Genomic DNA, 18,110 nt, shown 5'->3' on the forward strand with positions numbered 1-18,110 from the left:
GTTGCAATGGGTTCAACTTGTGTTTCTGGATAACGGTCATGACTTGCTGTTTTGCACTTCCCTTTAGGTGGTGAATAAGTAGACCCAGGACACAGTGGGTTATTTGGACATCTAGGATCTTGATATTATATTGATATGAAGATATGAAAGTAAAGTATTTGCCCTTAGAAGTAAATTGTAATTAAAATGGTTCTTAGCTAAGTAACCTAAGTGTAGGCAGACTTGAAAGGTCAGTTGTAATACTATCATGAATGAACAATTGTAAACATAGTACTTAACAGAATAGGTAATATTCAAGTCTTGATTGAAACTTTTCCTAAATGCTTTATTAAACATACAGACATGCACATTTAAAGTAGCCATAAGTTGTTGTTTTGCATGTGCTCTCAGGACATGTTGTGGTTGTGACCATCTTTGTAAAGAAGAGAGGCATGTAATGCACATGTATACAGTAGTACAGAGTCAGTTGTCTATTGTATAGACAACCCTACTAACACAGTGGGTTGCAGCAACTTCGCACATAAGTTGTAGTTTGGTCCTATAGGGAGGGAAAGTGAAAACATGCGCCCCGAGCGGATTTGTTCCTGTCGGAGAGGAGTTTCAACTCCATAGACCGGATTTTCTAATAATTACTACAAAGCCATTTCGGTGACGTTATCAAAACAAAAACTTGTGAATGTCTTTACAGTAATAACCTACTAACCGTGATAATTTCAAACAGTATTTCACCTTATTTCAAATTTTCGAAATTGCTCCATTCCTCCAGTCAAAGTCAATGGAATTTAAGAAAAATATTTTCATGATTCGGATTGTGATTGAAAATCAACTATGATCACTAGAATCAATAAAGTTTGTCTCCAAGTATTTGTCGTTTAAGGCATTCTACTAACTTTTCGGTGTTGACCAAGATATCGTTTTTCAAAAGACGTGTCTATGATAAATCCCATTCATTCTATCGGCATTAGGAACACTACCACTAGGGGGCGATGAGATTACTTTCCCTCCCTATAGCAAAAGTATCTGGCGACGGACTGGAGACACATAGGTTACGCCCACCAAAGTTACGCCCACACATAGGTTACGCCCACCAAAGTTACGCCCTCTGTGGGTACTCGATCGGCGCATGCGCGATTACGGCATCGCCACTTGGGCAAAACATACCAGATGTCCTATGTTTCGCGTAATTCAGTTAGTATAGTTCCGAATATCACACCCTGACTGAACAGGTCAGCATGGCGACACTAACATAGCTAAAAGCCACCCCCCACGCCTAAGCCTGCCCGTTTAGGGCCTAGTGAAGCTAGATTGGTGGAGGAGTGACCATACAGATGTGTCGCCTGTCACCCTAACAACAATCGGGAGATTCTTGGGGAGACAAACTGACTTCTAACCAACTTTGAATTCGTAACGTTGCCTATTGGCCTAACGTTATACAACACAGCATACTCACAACAGTTCTGGTAGGCTATAGCTTCAGAAACCTACAGCACAGTTTGCACCTGATTAATTCTGTTTAATGACAGGGAAGGGTACAGTGAGTATGGTGCGCTGTGTTTCTGCCATTGCACAGGCTAACGTTCGGTTCCATCTTTTATAAACGTAGTTTTTGGCCTGTCACTCCTTCTTTCCAAATGTCACAACATCATCAACCAAACAATGGTATGCAGATCAGTCCTACGTCAATCACTAGGCAGTTCAGACATCATCTGAGCTCCTACAATCTCCATATATGGTCATAACATACACAGTCTTAAACAGAAATCACATGATCTAACGGTTTCTTCATGCACATGACTACCCCCCGCAATGGAACCGTTGGTGCTTTCCGAGAAAGAGGAAGTGGCCCCTTTCACTGCGAAAAGAGGAAGTCACTCGCAGGTGCGGCTCTATTTTAGGATTTACAGTTACAAAGGTTAAACAGAGTTAAAACAGTTAGTCATAATTCATGATTCTTGTTAACATTGTTAATATCACGTCTATAAACACACTACAACTGCCAGCAATGCATGATTGTCATCTCACAATATTTGTTACCTTTCAGAAGTCAGGATCTAAGTCGCAATGCAGCTCAAGCTCCGTGTCTTTGAAGTCGTCCTTCAGGACCAGGTCGTTCCCCTTCAGGGATTCTTCCAAAGCATCAAACACCATATCCGTCTTCTCCGGGTTTGTCACGACCTCTCTTGAACCTGACTGTGAGGGTCGCTTGGGAGGTCACTGAACTGAAGTGCCCTCGGCCTTGGCTGCCTGCGGTGGCACATACGCACAAATCCTCTTCCCCCTTTCTCTTCGGTCGGCGTCTAGTTGACTTGTGAGGTCGATCTGAGGCCGCTCCTCTCTAGGCCTCCCAGGATCCCTCAGTTGGTTTGGAGACCAGGGTCGCCCTCCATAGCCCCCTCTCCTCTCTGGCCACTTCTTCCCCTGGGGATCACATCAGGGTGTGTGTTAAGAGAGATCACATCAGGGTGTGTGCTAAGAGAGATCACATCAGGGTGTGTGCTAAGAGAGATCACATCAGGGTGTGTGCTAAGAGAGATCACATCAGGGTGTGTGCTAAGAGAGATCACATCAGGGTGTGTGCTAAGAGAGATCACATCAGGGTGTGTGCTAAGAGAGATCACATCAGGGTGTGTGCTAAGAGAGATCACATCAGGGTGTGTGCTAAGAGAGATCACATCAGGGTGTGTGCTAAGAGAGATCACATCAGGGTGTGTGCTAAGAGAGATCACATCAGGGTGTGTGCTAAGAGAGATCACATTTTGTCACCTTGAGTTTTAATAGTGTTTGTGACCATATGAAATGTTCCTCTGATCCCCACAGATCCAGGCAGAGAACACAAGAGAGGAAACCCCCCCCACACCCCAGCGGGGGCCGGACCTCTCCACAGCTGCCCCAGCTACCCACCCCCTCACTCAACACCGCAACACCACAATAAAGAACCCTTAGGCAGAGAGTGTAGGCTGGTTCCCTGTAGGGATTAGGGTGCTGCTTGTTTTCTACAGTAATGCATATTTTACTATTTGTAATTGTAGCTATATACTCCAAAGCCAAAGAAAACAAGCAAACAGTTCATGATATAGCTACTGTTTCCCTTTGAAAACAATATTTGCATCTCAGTGGTTAAAAGTTACATTTAAAGACATTGTTTATATTAGACCTATTGCCTGATTTCCCTCCATGGTCTGCGTCTCTCTCCCTCAGGTTTTGAGGGACTCCCAGGCATGGTAGTGGATTGGTCAGTCAGTATATCTTCATCAACAATCTAAAATGATGATGTTGGTAATGAGGTTGAGCATTGGAACTGAATAGTCGTCTTGGACTGTTAGAACCAATCATGGGAATTGTTGTTTTTATGTTAGAAATATCTGAAACTCTTTATATTATGGACTGAAATCATCATACTGTAGTTTTATTGTGTTGTATTGAGAGATGTGTTTTAATGGCTGTTGAAGAGCAGGCTAATGACTGAGTGATTTCAAAGTGATGGCTTATTATGTGAAGTCCCTCCCACGGCTTATAGAACCTCACCACCCGCTCCACTCACCACCAGGTTTTATTGTTATCCGTGGCTCATGAATCTAATATGTTCTTTTTAAACTACCATCACATGAGTCAATCAGCCCCAACCTCTCTTAAGATGCTTTCCCCATTTCTCTCTCTCTCCCAGATGTGTGTGTGCTCCAATTCACTCTCTCTGTCAGAGCCGTGCCACTTGATTTAAGCCTCTGTCCGTGCTTACAGGTCAAAGGTTAACCCCTCTGTGTGCACTCACACACACATTCCAGGCCCAGACCAAGCTCCCTTTAGCCGGCCTGGGCTGGCCCAATCGCCCTGCTTTAAGACCTTCTAGCTAAATCTCAATCTTTAATTAAATGACCCAAGCAAGATATATCAATACTCACCAAACCAATGAAGGCGAGGAGAAAATATCTGGTGCCAGAGTAAGAATCTTTATAAAAACGTGGTTTATAAAGTTATACAGATAATCGAGTTACATGAAAAATACAAGTTAACATAACAACATAACAACATAAAAGAGAATAGCTCCTAGGTCTTCTGCTGCTGACTTCTTCCACGCCTCTGTTGATGGAAAGAAAGTCCCGTCTCTCCTGTTGTGAGCTGTTTTTAATCCGAACAGGGAAGGCAGGGGCTGACATCACATCTCTTTGGATGAACACAGAAAGGGCTCCACCTTTCTATCTCTGTATTGCGCAATATTTCCTGAGCCTATGCCCGCACTGTTTCGTTTCCGCCCCGTGCCTCTCCGTGTCATCTTCCTGTTCCTCCCCGGTCCCATCCTGGGGCCTCATTTATCATTGTGCATTGTGCCCTTTTTCATTTACACCTGATTTTTGTACTTGGTTTCCTCCGCAGATAATGTGATGTATCATGCCAAAACTCAATGGGAAATATTGTGAGATATATACACAATATTTCCCATAGAGTTTTGTCGTGATACATTACAATCAGGTGTAAATGAAATAGGGTGTATCCACAATGATAAATGAGGCCCCTGGGGAGGCATAGGCTATTTCATGTTCTCTTGATTCATATCCGTGATACCCTCCTTAACTTCGAGGTGGGCGGGAGCTCCAACCCGCAGACATACATTCTTGCATTGAACCACTTGCTACCTTGAGCAGCTACTCGTGTTTCCACGCGTCATTGATCCCGGCTTTCACCGATTGGCTAAGGGCTTTCAAAAGAAGTACTGTAGTCAAGTAGCCGTGACTGTTTTGTAATCCGTCTCTCTCTACCTTGGGACCTTTTCCCCGTTTGTCACGCCTGTAAAGATTTGAAATAGCATATCCTTTATCCATCTGAAGAAAACAAGAGACACGCTCTTAATTCTTTTTGAGTAAACACGCGTTTCAATCACACCTCTTTCACTGTAGGATACAATAATCTTCAAATCGGTAAGTTGTATGTTCATTTTTATATTTAAGAATAGAGCTCAACGGTTTTGGGCTTCGGTTTAGAAAGTGAATTTCTCATACATTTAGGGTTCGTTCTTTAAAATCATTAAATGGTTTTAAGCCTGGGGCCAAGTCAACACGCTAGCTGATGAATCGTGATCTTAGGGACCGTTCTTAATTCATGGGAGGGGGTTTTAGTAGGCTATATATTTTAGTTTGGTTAAAGAAGGAGGTCCGTCGATGCCGGTTCAACTCATGCTGCGTGCACACTATGGGTAGGCCTATTTTTAAAATGCGCTGCGGATTTCTTTCCATTCAAAGCTATGGGAAAATATCAAAATGCGGGCGGATATTGAAATGCGCTGCGCATGTGCGCTGGCCAGAGCGGATTCCTGAAGTTGAAAATAGTTCAACTTTTTGAGAAATCCGCTTTGACGTGGAGCGTGTTTTTATCAGACGACCAATCATGACGGAGGTGGGATAGCAGGCGCGCGCAGTGATGCCAACTTAGCGACTTTGTCGCTAGATTTAGCGACTTTCCAGACCCCCCTGGGGACTTATTTCATGAAAAGCGACTAGCGACAAATCTAGCTACTTTTTCTGGTCATTTGGGGAATTATCGTGTTGACAAGGAAGCGAGCTCAGCTCACGAGTCACGACGAGAGAAAACTTTTTTTGCTGCCTTCACGTCCTCTCTCCCTCGCTCGCCCACACACACACCACACGCGCAGGATCCCTCCCGCAACAACCAATCATATTGTCAGAAACGGCTAGTTCACCTAGATACTGGTGACGTTAGGTTAAGTTTTAATTAAGCCATGTAGGCTATATTTTCCCCCGTTATTCTTTAGGTTTACAGACCTACGTTGTTTAAAAGAAAAAAGGTAATGTGATACAGCAACAAAAAAACAAGTTTGTAAATAAGTCAATAGTTTGATTGTTTGTTCCATGCCCATCATCATCACATGGCTAGGGTTGCACTGTAAAAAGTAGCTAATGTTATACAATATATCCGCCATCTGGCTACTTCTAGCGACTTCTGGGACAGCCAATAGCTGCTTCCCTTACTGAAGAGTTGGCAACACTTGGCGCGCGGAGGATATCGTGAACCCATAATAATGGAGTCCGACCAACTTTCTCCTCTTCAGCCTCTAAATAGGCTACAGCCAGAGCAATCTTTTTACATGACAGTAAAAGCCAATAGCTGCTAAGTGCAAGTAAATAATGTAACGGTTGGTTACAAGACAAAACGTACAATGTATCGAACTTGGGTAGAGTCAAGAATGTTGTTATGGAAACGAAATACCTTCGCGAGAGCCTTAGTTGGGTAGTCTAGACCTGGTCCAGGATATCCTAGTATAACGCTGTTACTCTCAATGCAATTTGCCTATGAAAGCGCTTCATCGGCCCGGTCGTCCGAGTCTACAGACAAAACCGTTTCGTTACTCACCAAAGTAAACACATCGTTGGAAAGATGAAAGCCTTTTCTCCTAAGGCGCTACAGTTTGTAGTCCCCCACCTTTCAAATAAAGGGCAAATTTGTACACTTAAATGTTTTATATCCACAGCGCATCGACTGTCTTCTTCTACCGGCGAATCGGCGCTAGATTAATCAATTGTACAGCCATGAAGCATGTTTACACATCTTCTGTTAACGTTAGTCCTGCCTATAGAAATGCACTGATATCAGATGGGCAGGGAAGTGCAGAAAAAAATGCTGCTGGATTATTTTTCAGACGGGACATGTGTTAGGAGGGGTGGAGCCTAACCTTCGTCAGAGGGCTATCTGCTCCCCCTCCCTTCGCTCACAATGACAAAGTCAGCTGTTATCGTGGGTTTTAGCCAGTTTAGGGGCGCAGTGTAAAAAGGGAGCAGAGAAGTGTACCATACTGTTGAAAGCTTAGAGACAAACTGAGACCCACCAGGAAATACAAGTACGCCGATAGGATAGGCGGAGCATAAGTCCCCTACCTAATCTAAAATAGTGGTGATTCTCCACAGAAAAGAGCAGAGCTTTTCAAATTGGGGAGGGCTATCTGCTCACTAGGGCAGACACAGACCTGGAGCAAAACTAAACTCTCAAACAAAAACTCTAGTTTAAGAAGTTTGAATCAGAAAAATACAAAGTAGGAAAACAATGGATATACCATCACCACTGGCCATTATGGGATGTAAACATCCAACACTATTAAAGGACATTCAGAAAACATCTGGAAAATGTACAAAACACACAAAAAAAAATTCCTCAGCATGACCTGAGGGTTGTACTTGAGATGTGAGTGTGTGTGAGGTTATGGAATGCCTAATAAGAGACTACAGGCCAAGAGATGCATCTGATAAAGACTACAGGCCAAGAGATACATCTGATAAAGACTACAGGCCAAGAGATACATCTGATAAAGACTACAGGCCAAGAGATGAATCTGATGAACGTCAAAAGAAAAGAGAATTAGGATTAAAAATCATAAACCTGTTCAAAGATGAGGGCCAACACTACAGGAACGCTTTGAGACCTTGCTGGACCAGAGTGGGCTCCCTTCGTTAAATAAAGGTAAAATAAAAAAAATATATACAAAATACTAAAGACCAAGCATGGATGAAAGTAAACAGCAGGAATAAAAAGAGAACTTGTGTCACTTCACACTCAACCAAAGCAAAAAACAATATGTTTGAACACCTTAACCAAACTGTAAAAAGCAAAACCTGTAAAGGAAATTATTGAGTCTCATACAGCAGCTCAATTAGTCCATTAATTGCCAGTCCAACTATGACATGGATTTAGTGAGAAAAGAGAAGAGACAGTTAAAGAGAAAGTAGCAGAGGGACAAAACAACCCCAGAGAGGGACGCACAAGCAGACAGAACTAAACATGCTGCAGAGCAGCCAGCCAGCAGAGCTACACAGATAGATACAGACGCACAAGCAACCAGAGATAAAGAGGCTCTTAGAAAGCATACGTCTAGGCAGAGACAGATGGAGAGAGATGCACACGCAACCAGAGATGAGCATAATGCTGAACAGCATGCCACTAGAGAGACAGAAACAGCAGGATCCAGACATGATAAGGGACTGTGTGATTAGAACTAATAGAAGGAAGTTCATAGAGAAGCAACTCTCAATGAATCCAGAGGCCTATATACAATCAGATGCAAATAAAAAGGCTACGTGAAGGCTAAGCCTAGTGCTTTAAGCCACTATGGCGCTGCTGCTCCGGATTGATCTTATTGACACATTTTACGTTACCGTGTTTGTTGATTAAGTAGTCGGACAATAAACTGCTGTGCGAACACTTGTTCCATTTATTGTCCTTCCATAATCAATAATCCAATAATCCAGCGAACAACCCGGTACGCATGTTTGTGAGTGTGTGTGTGTGTGTGGTCAAAAACTGCAGCAACACCTAGCTAACAACAGGTGAGTTCCTACCTAAATATCATCAGTTCCTATTAACATGGGAGGAGCAACACATTGACCCAATTAACCTGAGTTTGGCTCTTACAGGCTATGTTAAAGGAAAGATTTCATGAACAATTAAACAGGACAAAAATAGGCAGAATAGGACTTTTTAGAGATCAGGGATGGACCCATCTTTGCATGTGTAAACTGTAGAATAATTAGGCATTACAATCAGGTGAAGAAATATGAACACATGTTCATTTCTCAGATTTCCAGAATCTATTCTGCTGCTCCCACTCAAAATAAACCACCTCTCCAGTCTTGAAAGTTTCCTTCCCTCCCTCCCTCCATACAGTCAGACCCTACATCTCACCCACTTGGTTTTCTCCCTCCCTCTCTTCCTTCATCCTTCCTTCCTTCCATCTCTCCCTCCCTCACCAGTTTGTTTTTAAGACACCATCCCCCCTTTCTCCTAGGTAAGTGAACTGTGCCTGTACTGAGGAAGAGCAGAACCTGGTAGCGTTTCAGTACCGTGGAGGAATCCTGTATCGCTGCTGTCGGCTGCTGGCTGTCGGGAGGAGCTGCTGGTCTGGTACGGACAGGAGAACAGATACAAGAGCATCTCCTTCTACTACTTCTGGGACAAAAAGAGCACCACTAGAGGTAGTTGTCCTAGAATCTCCTTCCCTCTGTCTTCTCCTCCATCTCTCGCTCATCCACTTCTTTTCCTTAAAGGATTAACATGGTAATTTTCACTTTTTTTGAGTTTGAACGTGCTATTTGCACAATAGGACATTGAAGAAACACAATAAAAACATTAAATATATCCGTTTTGTCGTTTTTGAGAAACTGGAAGCGTAACATTTTCAGTCCAATTTGACTCGGGGTAAAAATACTCCGAATTCGTGACGTTTTTCCCATTGTTGACGTCACCCTAAAGTTTGAAAATCCCGCCTCCACTCCCCTGCACCGCCTCCAACAGAAACCTGTCTGGCTCACGCACCTGCTGTCTGCGCCGTTTCACCATCTATCCAACATGGTAAGGCAGCTCTGAACCCTTTCTCATCTTGAGAATAATTGAATAGTTGCAGTCTCTTAATTTTATATAATTTGTACGTTTTATAGGCCTAATTGTATTTGTGGTTGTCATACATATTGGGAAGTTTTCACCATGATCTCCGTGTCTGAGTAGCCAACCTAGCTACTGTTAGATAAACGAACCATAACGTTAGCTGTAATTGGCAACAGTTTTTAAAAAGCTGTCTGATCCAGCTAGCTATTTGTCTTTATCCAGCATGTTGACGTTAGCTAGCCTAATGTTTGGAATGTCAGCTAGCTGTGTTAATTATCCTAGCATGCTAACGTTAGCTCTCAATGCATTTGCTTTTGGTAACGTTAGCCCTCCAGTGCAATGGCAGAAACACAGCGCACCATACTGTACTCTTCCCTGGCATAAACACAGTGCACCATACTGTACTCTTCCCTGGCATAAACACAGTGCACCATACTGTACTCTTCCCTGGCATAAAATCTACTTGCACCAGGTGCAAACTGTGCTGTAAGGTTTCCGAAGCGATAGTCTACCATAACTGTTGTGAGCGTGCTTTGTTGTATAGGCCAATAGTTATCCAAGTCAAAGTTGGATATAAGTCAGTTTGTCTCCACAAGAATCTCCCGATTATCTCTCGCTCAAACTTAATTCGATATAATGTAGACTTACTGATAAATAGCCTATTGTTGTAATTTATGCTGTTTTGCATATGCAAAATAACGATGCTATTACTAATCGCTTTTATTATTTGCCCCCTTTTCTTGTAGCCAGATCACTACATTTCCAATACTGGGACTTGAGGTCCAGGTCTCTTCAGGGCTCTGGAGGTGTGCAGGTCCTGGAGGACAGGTTGCAGCCAATGTCACCTAATGATATTATAAATGTTACAACACCGCCCTGTTTTATGAGAAAGTAGCCTATGTCTTAATTTAATGTCATGTTGTATGCGCAACAATTACCTCGGAAAATAAAGACGTAGTCCTACCCGTGCGGGTTTTTGTCATTTATTTATTCTCACATTGAGATCTTAACTTGATCAAACACACCTGCTGTGTACTGAATCGTTTGTCCTAAGGTCTTGTATTGCAGCGTTGTGATGCGCATATAGAGGCTACTGTGCTAAAATTATGACTACATTTCAGGGTGGGTGGAGGTGAAGATATTACGTCGTTATGTTCCTTTCATAATTTACAACTCCAAATAATTGTAATTCTGCAAAACATTCTGAAAGTTGTGTAAGGCTTATCATCACTGTGGCATCTGCTCCACATAATGTTGATCATCCCAGCACCTCGATCCGACCCAACTTCAGGAAGCATTGCGCATTTTGGGATTAAACAGCTCCAGTAGCGATATTCTATTATAACCAGAGGGCATTACAATAACATTCAAAACGAGATATATTGACTGCATGACCTGTTAGTCTCCAGACTCCGGAGTAGGCTAGCCCTTGACCGCTGCGCTCACGGAGTCTTGGAGCACGGCCCTGTCTCCAAACTCATCGATTATGTTGAATCGCTGCGCTACGCATGCAGTCTGCCACATAGTAGGATCAGTAGGCTAGCCTATATGTAGGCTACATCCCCAGCCCCTTTCTGCAAAATGTATTGTGTTGCCTTTGTATGTGAAATGAGCTATAATGATTTAATTGATCTGACCAATAATCAGTTATTGCAGTGGTATTCCGCTCGATTCCTTACATCACCACAACTGACAGATGTTGAACCCAGAACAGTAACGTTTCAGTGTTCAACTGGCTTTGTTGGACACCTACTAAGATAAATAACGTTAGACTGGTGAACAATGCGGATGTTATGTCGGTTTCACAGCGCAAATGATCTGTCTTCTGGTAAGACCCACAGTTGCAATTATTTGACTAACTAGGCCTATACTGTTCGTAGCTGGCTGAAAGCTATAAGTCTAATAGCCCAAGCTAGTCTAATAGCCCAAGCCTCCAAGCTTGCGTGGCCGGCTGCAGGGGGCTATTCCTCTGTCGCGGGGGAGACGTGTCGTCGTTATACCTTTATCGTACTTTTCCCAAATAGGCCTAATGCAAATTCGAGGATACGGCCTGTTAGGTAGCGTGTATCTTTATAATGTTTGGGGGTTAATATAATATTAAGGACTTTGTAAATGCCCCTGGTAAGCAGCTAGAAAAATGGCTATTGATCTGGCTGTTGTGCGATCTAGCTCGTGTTGTCTTGCTCGGAGCGGTGGTAGCTATGGTAACGGGGCACACGCCTGTCAATCAGAATGATTCCAGTTGGTCATTTGCTCAGAGAACTGTCAATCAGTTGTTAATAATCACGCCCAGTTTTGAGTGAGTGAACTTTTTGAGTGGCAGATTCAGACCTCTAAAAACATGTTTTAAAATAATTTGTATGGATGAATTCTGAAATAGTTAAACACATGTGTTTTGTTGTTGCCTAAAGATACCTGGAAAGTGTTATATTGAACCACCATGTTAATCCTTTAAAGCTGAAACAACCAGAGGTCTGCTAGTCATAATAGTAGCCGCTGTCCAAGTAGCTCTCCTCTTCCGGCCTTCCCTCTCTCCTCTGTCTTTTTCCCATGGTGCCAGAGAGCAGGCAAGACGTGGGCACACGTGAAATTCAGGACACTTATGGATGCAACGATACAGGGGACAGTATGTGATGCACTGCAATGGCGCCTGTGCAAATTGCTGTTGTGGGGCACGCAAATTGCCGATATTAGGCAGCCACGCTATCTATGAACAGAATGGAATGCTCTTAGTTTCCATGGAACATGGTAGCTTGACATTAGTTAAGGAGTGCTGGCTAGCTTATTCTAGCTATCTAAGTTAACACCGTGGGCTTCAACGTATTACATGTTTTCTCTCCTCTCTCCTATTTAGATTTTGTCACTTATTTTTCTCTCCTCTGTCGCTTTCCCTCCGAGCTCAGCCAGAGGAACCTGTTGCATATCTTTCTCTCTCCTGTCCACAATCTGAAGTCGTCATGTGGTTGGGTCCCCTCCCCCCCCTTCACTAGTTACATATAATCACCCTATACAGTATTTTAACTTGTACTAAATGTGTGATAATCATTTCAATGTTTGTGTGTCTCTCTTTCACTCTCAATCCCAGAAGTGATGTCAGACTTGCCCCAGGTGTAATCCTGGTCCGAGTGCCAATTCTCCTAAAACTCCCAGATCTCCCTCCACAATCACATCAAGAGCAGCCATGACAACCTCTACATCTCTCTGCTAAGGAACGGAGAGTTCAGACCAGAGACTCTCCCATCCTGCTCCTCTTAATCACTCCCTTTCACCACCTCCAACACCCCGCTCACTGCAGCTCCTGGCCAGAGGCAGAGAGAAAATTGACAAGCCAAGATCGTACCACTGTGACCAGTGTGGGAAGAACTTCAGTCTAAAGGCTAATCTCAGGACGCACCAGTGTGTTCATTAAGGAGAGAAGCCATACCAATGTGACCAGTAGGGGAAGAGCTTCACTACATCAGGAGAGTTAAAGACACACCATTGTGTTCATAAAGGAGAGAAGCCATGCCACTGTGAGCAGGGTGGAAAGAACTTCAGGGAGTCAGGAAAGTTAAAGATACACCAGCGTGTTCAACCAGGATAAATGCCATACCACTGTGACCAGTGTGGAAAGAACTTCACTAGATCAGGAGAGTTAAAGACACACCAGCGTGTTCATACAGGAGAGAAGCCATACCACTGTGACCAGTGTGGAAAGAACTTCACTAGATCAGGAGTGTTAAAGACACACCAGCGTGTTCATACAGGAGATAAGCCATACCACTGTGACCAGTGTGGGAAGAACTTCACTACGTCAGGAAACTTAAATACACACCAGCGTGTTCATACAGGAGAGAAGCCATACCACTGTGACCAGTGTGGGAACAACTTCACTACGTCAGGAAACGTAAATACACACCAGCGTGTTCATACAGGAGATAAGCCATACCACTGTGACCAGTGTGGGAAGAACTTCACTACGTCAGGAAACTTAAATACACACCAGCGTGTTCATACAGGAGAGAAGCCATACCACTGTGAGCAGTGTGGGAAGAACTTCACTATTTCAGGACACTTAAAGACACACCAATGTGTCCATACAGGAGAGAAGCCATACCACTGTGACCAGTGTGGGAAGACCTTCACTCAGTCAGGAGACTTAAAGACACACCAGCGTGTTCATACAGGAGAGGAGCCATACCACTGTGACCAGTGTGGAAAGAACTTCACTCAGTCAGGAAGCTTAACGACACACCAGCGTGTTCATACGGGAGAGAAGCCATACCACTGTGACCAGTGTGGGAAGAACTTCACTTCGTCAGATAAGTTAAAAACACACCAGCGTGTTCATACGGGAGAGAAGCCATACCACTGTGACCAGTGTGGTAGGAACTTCACACAGTCAGGACACTTAAAGATCCACCAGCGTGTTCATACAGGAGAGAAGCCATACCACTGTGAGCAGTGTGGGAAGAACTTCACTACGTCAGCAGAGTTAAAGACACACCAGCGTTTTCATACAGGAGAGAAGCCATATCACTGTGACCAGTGTGGAAAGAACTTCACTACGTCAGGAGATTTAAAGAAACACCAGCGTGTTCATACAGGAGAGAAGCCCTACTACTGTGACCAGTGTGGAAAGAACTTCACTATGTCAGGAAACTTAAAGAGACACCAGCGTGTTCATACAGTTCATCCAAGAGCTGCACAGAGTTCACTGAAGCCTGCCTCAAAAAGGACCCCATCTTTGTAAGCAATAGTGTGCATCAAATCAATCAAATCAAAGCTTTATTTGTATAGCGCATTTCATAGCCAGAGGCAACACAATGCGCTTTACAGAGAACAAGGGAGGTGGGCATACGACCCACTCTCTACATATTCCAGAGGGAAGAAAAAAACAGTAATCACCCGGGGCCAGATAAGTGAGCTGTAAAAATTCTTCCCTGACCCCTCTCAACAAGGCGATCGAGCAAGCTCCAGGAGTATGTTTATCTACCGGCAAAAACATTTATAAAGCAATACATTGCATTAAATTACATTTCAGAGAGAGAGAAGCTAAAAAAGCATCATAGGAGAGAGAATATTCTACGGACATGCTACATCATCCACAGCAGACACAGGGGTATCTATCGGACTTCGGGAGGTCTGCTGCATGTGTATGTGTGTGTGTGTGTTTGATATTAATTTGATATCAAATTGACTTTTATGATCTTAAAATCCGTCTGTATTCTGAACATCTTTATTGTTTATATTCAGAACATCTTTATAGTCCCTGGAAGGCAACTAGACATACTGTACAACGACACATACAGAACAGTACAAGAAGAGTTTCCACACACCCGCCCCCCCCCCCCCTCCCTACTTTCTCTCTCTTTCTCATTCCCCCTTTCTCTCTCCTCTCAGGTTCACCACCAGCTATTGAAGAAGCGATAGATGAAGGAGAAGGGAGTTGGAGAAAGAGAAAGACCTGTCGTTGAATTTGGAATGGACCTGGTTTCTTAGGCCTTGATTTCACTACTGCGTTTTCGCCTACATTTGTGCCTAGCAATGACAATACCGCAGCCAAAATTAAGCTCAAACCCAGAGGCCTCAGGATACGGCTGGGGCTACGTTTCAGCACTCAAAATCTGGAGCCGTGTTCTAGTGTAATAGGCAGATCCAGAGGCTTTTGAAAAAACTAGGAAAAGGCCTACATTGTAATGCTGTGTTCACTTCACATTATAACAATCAGACAGGTGATTTACGAGTTTGAGCTATATAGCATCTTAGTGGATACGATAGTTAATCAGCCAAGCGGACTGATCTTTTTTGTTCCCGACCAAATAGTACCTTCCTCACACCAGTCTGAACTTTCGAGCAATCCTGCCCTTTTCTTTTTGAATAATATTCTCAATTCTAATCTGGCCCCCGGGTGATTACTGTTTTTTGCTTCCCTCTGGAATATGTAGAGAATGGGTCGTATGCCCACCTCCCTTGTTCTCTGTAAAGTGCATTGTGTTGCCTCTGGGTATGAAATGCGCTATACAAATAAAGCTTTGATTGATTGATTGAATTCTCCAATATATAGTCCTTACAATCAGTTTGTTTAAGTCCTTCATCCATTCCCTCATGATATAGCTCGCATATTACGACGAGACTTGAAATGTGCATCAGACATGGAACAAACACTGGGATGGAAATGTATTTGTTGGTGACTGTTGGTTGGATGTCTGGACAGCTGCATTTTAAACTTGATCATGATGTATATTTTTTCATAAACCTTTTTTAATAAACAAACCTGAGAGAAGTACTGTAGGGAGTTCATTTGTGTGTATGGGGGTTTGTGGCTGAATTTGGCTCATTTTCTCAAAACTCATATCTCAAAAACCCTGCTGATGAATCTTAGCATCTCCTTATAATCAGAAAGATCAGACACAAGAAGACAAAGAACCTTCAGCTTCCAGAATCAGGTCAGAATTGGAAAGGTCTCATCAGTCTCAGGACCACTGTGTCATCTCGTCTCCCAAGGTGTGGAGGCACCATTCATCTCTCGTGAGCCCAGGGATCTACTGGAGTGTAGTATAAAGTTATACAATGCCGTCTTCACCTTCCCAACCTTGTCTCCCGGTCTGTGAGAGCCTTTGCAGCCCAAACCCAGAATACTACTAAAACAGATGACTAGCCTCACATTATTGACCAGCCTTGTGAAGTCATCTGCCATCCCCAGAGGCACTGCAGCTTAGCTTTAAAAGTTAAAGTACAATATTTGAGCAGATACGCCCCAGCCCAGAAAACACTTTTGGAAAACCTTCACATTCCAAAATCTTGAACAACTCAACTGCAACTGTTTATGAAGAATCTCTGAAAGCCTGCGAGCTGTGTGAGGGCATTGCCAGAGACCTGGAGAAGAGATTTCACCCTGGGGCCAAGGTTCGCCCCTTCTCAAAAGTCTCTAAACAGGCTAATGGTGAGACCAGCATCCATCAGACTTCCTTGATAGTCCCATATTCATTCTTTATTCAAGGACTTTGTGATACAGTGCATTTTCTACCCTTCAAATAACACATGAAGATGTGATGGACTAGTGGGCCAGCCTGCATAATATCAAAGAGGCTGATCAAACGACAACTATCTACCAGCCTTACTGCTGCAATTAAATCACCACTGTTTCATTGGAAACATATTCATAGGATATTGACTAGATGGGGTGTGCTTTTATTCAGAAGACCTTCTGGTTACAATAGTTGTCCTGTCAAAATGTAAATTTTTGCTTGTGTCCTTAGAAAACACTTTTGCCTATTACTACTAGGAGCTCATACAATACTACGCCAGCTACAGTTAATCCTGGAGGCAGTCTGTCAACATTGAAGCTTCAAAAGTAGGGATGGATGAATATTGTGCTGTTTTAGTTCTTGTGCTGTTCTTGAGTAAAAAGCAGTCAGAGTGGGGCGGATCCTCCAGCTCCTAGCCCCTCCCCCACACAGATCTGACAGGATCATTCAGGTTCCAACTATAATGGTGATTGCTTCACCTTGCCTTCTTATTGGCTGCATGAAATTCTCACTGATGGGGCGGGGTCAGGGATTGATTTGGGGATTCAACATAAGCAGAGAGAGCAGAAGAACGGGCCTCCATTTCCTGATCAGGTCAGCCCCAGTGTGAGGGTTAGAAGGAGCAGCATGGTGGTCAGCCCCAGTGTGAGGGTTAGAAGGAGCAGCATGGTGGTCAGCCCCAGTGTGAGGGTTAGAAGGAGCAGCATGGTGGTCAGCCCCAGTGTGAGGGTTAGAAGGAGCAGCATGGTGGTCAGCCCCAGTGTGAGGGTTAGAAGGAGCAGCATGGTGGTCAGCCCCAGTGTGAGGGTTAGAAGGAGCAGCATGGTGGTCAGCCCCAGTGTGAGGGTTAGAAGGAGCAGCATGGTGGTCAGCCCCAGTGTGAGGGTTAGAAGGAGCAGCATGGTGGTCAGCCCCAGTGTGAGGGTTAGAAGGAGCAGCATGGTGGTCAGCCCCAGTGTGAGGGTTAGAAGGAGCAGCATGGTGGTCAGCCCTGGTATCTCCTTCCAGCACATCAGCTAATGTACAGATAGAAGACTTAGATCCACCTCAGTGGGTTTATACATGGAACATGGAGCCGTTGATTTTTTGTGCTAAAAAAACAACCCTTGTGATGTGATCTCCAACACACACACACACACACTCACTCACCAAACACTATGAGGTGTGTGTGTGTGTGTGTCCGTGGAGCCCAGAGGGTTCTGGGCAGTGTAGTGGAACATGGAGCCGTTGAGCTCAGCCAGAACGTGCTCCAGCCCCGCTTCCTCCCATCATGCACCTCTCTCCTGTCCAACAGAGCCCCCCCGACCTCAGCCCAGGTGAACAGAGGCTCAGCGGGCACCTCCTTCTAGAGTGGGGATTTGGAGGAGAAGACAAAATACACCTTTAGTGTCTAGTTTAATGTCTTTCACTGAACCTCCACATTCCTAATGAACCGCCTTCAGTGACATATTAATGTAATGTGTAACATTTATATAGCCAGTCAACAGTTATTAGCTTACTGTACAGTATATGAATGTGAGTGTGTAATGTGAGTGTGTAGTGTGAGTGTGTAATGTGAGTGTGTAGTGAGTGTGTAGTGTGAGTGTGTAATGTGAGTGTGTAATGTGAGTGTGTAGTGTGAGTGTGTAATGTGAGTGTGTAGTGTGAGTGTGTAATGTGAGTGTGTAGTGTGAGTGTGTAATGCGAGTGTGTAATGCGAGTGTGTAATGTGAGTGTGTA

General features: G+C 43.9%; 1 pseudogene across 1 annotated transcript in view; it reads right to left on the reverse strand.

The window, feature by feature from the left end:
* Positions 1-2,037: 2,037 nt before the first annotated feature.
* The window catches only part of LOC311326189 (ATP-sensitive inward rectifier potassium channel 8-like), a 29,327-nt pseudogene continuing 13,254 nt past the window's right edge, over positions 2,038-18,110 (reverse strand). Inside the window, exons 8-9 of the transcript in view lie at positions 2,307-2,418; positions 2,038-2,186 (exon numbers count right to left, since the gene is read on the reverse strand). The product of the transcript in view is annotated as an ATP-sensitive inward rectifier potassium channel 8-like (transcript). The remainder of the gene's footprint in view (positions 2,187-2,306; positions 2,419-18,110) is intronic.

The sequence above is a fragment of the Borostomias antarcticus genome (genome assembly GCF_949987555.1).
Source record: "Borostomias antarcticus genome assembly, chromosome: 26".
Taxonomy (NCBI): Eukaryota; Metazoa; Chordata; class Actinopteri; order Stomiiformes; family Stomiidae; genus Borostomias; species Borostomias antarcticus.